Source organism: Piliocolobus tephrosceles, chromosome 13, assembly GCF_002776525.5.
Source record: "Piliocolobus tephrosceles isolate RC106 chromosome 13, ASM277652v3, whole genome shotgun sequence".
Taxonomy (NCBI): domain Eukaryota; kingdom Metazoa; phylum Chordata; class Mammalia; order Primates; family Cercopithecidae; genus Piliocolobus; species Piliocolobus tephrosceles.
This window is the reverse complement of record NC_045446.1, coordinates 119,277,849-119,279,072: the sequence shown is the minus strand read 5'-3', so window position 1 is coordinate 119,279,072 and position 1,224 is coordinate 119,277,849. Positions and strand designations below refer to the sequence as shown.

General features: G+C 69.6%; 1 protein-coding gene across 11 annotated transcripts in view; it reads left to right on the top strand.

Moving 5' to 3' along the window:
* The first annotated feature begins 255 nt into the window (after positions 1 to 255).
* The window catches only part of ZBTB44 (zinc finger and BTB domain containing 44), a 78,213-nt gene continuing 77,244 nt past the window's right edge, over positions 256 to 1,224 (top strand). For 4 of the 11 annotated variants that reach the window (XR_002725160.3, XM_031936680.1, XM_023185882.3 and 1 more), the window contains exon 1: positions 256 to 807. The gene's annotated coding sequence lies outside the window, so the exon portion shown is untranslated. The remainder of the gene's footprint in view (positions 808 to 1,224) is intronic. The other 7 variants (XR_002725161.2, XM_023185883.1, XM_023185884.2 and 4 more) reach the window with 3 other exon arrangements.

Genomic DNA, 1,224 nt, shown 5'->3' with positions numbered 1-1,224 from the left:
ATGAATGTAAATCTGCACCTGTGAACACATATACAAAAACACATGTCAAAACTCACGGCCTCTCTGGGTCACGCTGGCTCTACCGTCTAAGGAGACGGAGTCACCCACAGTGCAAGTCCCGACGGCCAGGAGGGCCCATTTTCTGCGCTTGCGCAATCATCACGTTTCCCCTCCCCGCCCCGGGCCCCGCCCCCGAGCTCGCTCCGCCCCGCCCCCTTCTCCTCCCTTTCCCCAGTCAGGCCGCCCGCGCAGAGCATTGTGGGACACAAACAAAGTGCCCCCAAACAGGCTGGAGTGAGCGGAGCGGCAACGGTGGCGGCGCCGGCCCGCACGCGCGCGGCGGCGGCTCCCTCCCAACCTCCCCCTCCCCTCCCCTCAGTCCCCTTCCCCTTCCCCACCCCGCCCCGCTGGGAACACGCGAGCCGTCGCCGCGCTCCCCAAACAGCCGCCTGCCCTCGGCCAACCGTCCCCAACGGCCGCCCGCGCGCGGCTCCCGGGCCCCCTGGCTCCTCCCCTCTGGCCCCTCCGAGCGCTGGGGGTGCTTCCCTCCCCGCCTCGTCGCACTCCCACCTCGCGGGCACGCCGGTGGGCTGTGCCGCCATGCCCCAACCACAGGCTGCTCACGGGCCTAGGCGCGGCGGCCCGAGATAGGGGCCCCTGAGCCTCCCGGGGGAGGAGAGAGGCAGCGAGCCGCGCGCTCCGCCCCCTCCCCCCGGGCCGCCGCCGCCGCCGCCGCCTCGCCGCCCCAGCCTGGCGGGAGAAGGAGGAGGAGCAGCAGGCCTCCGGGCCCGGCGCCGCCGCCCGCAGGTAACGGGGAGGGGAGGGCGGGCTCCGGTCGCGCGGGGGGCGGCCCCTGCACGCTGCCCGGGTTTGACACCGCGTGGCCCCCACCTGGCGCCGGAGGGAGTGGAGAGCGGGTCTGTCACCCTGGTCCGCGCCGGGAGACACCCCACGGGATCCCCTCGGTGGCATTTAATCCTTCTGGGAGGAGACCGGCCTTGGGCCCCACGGTCCCGGAGCAGTTACCCCGACCTTCCGGGGAGCTGCCCGTCCTTTGCACGCCCATTTGCCCAACACCCTAACCCGGAGCGGCCGGAGGTGTTGCCACCTCTCACCTGGTCGAACCCGAGAGGCTCAGACCTGTTTTTTTTTTTTCTCCTCCTTTCCCGTTTTGCTTTTTCTCTGGTACAGGAAAGAAAAAGATGGCACTTCTTTAAAATATAT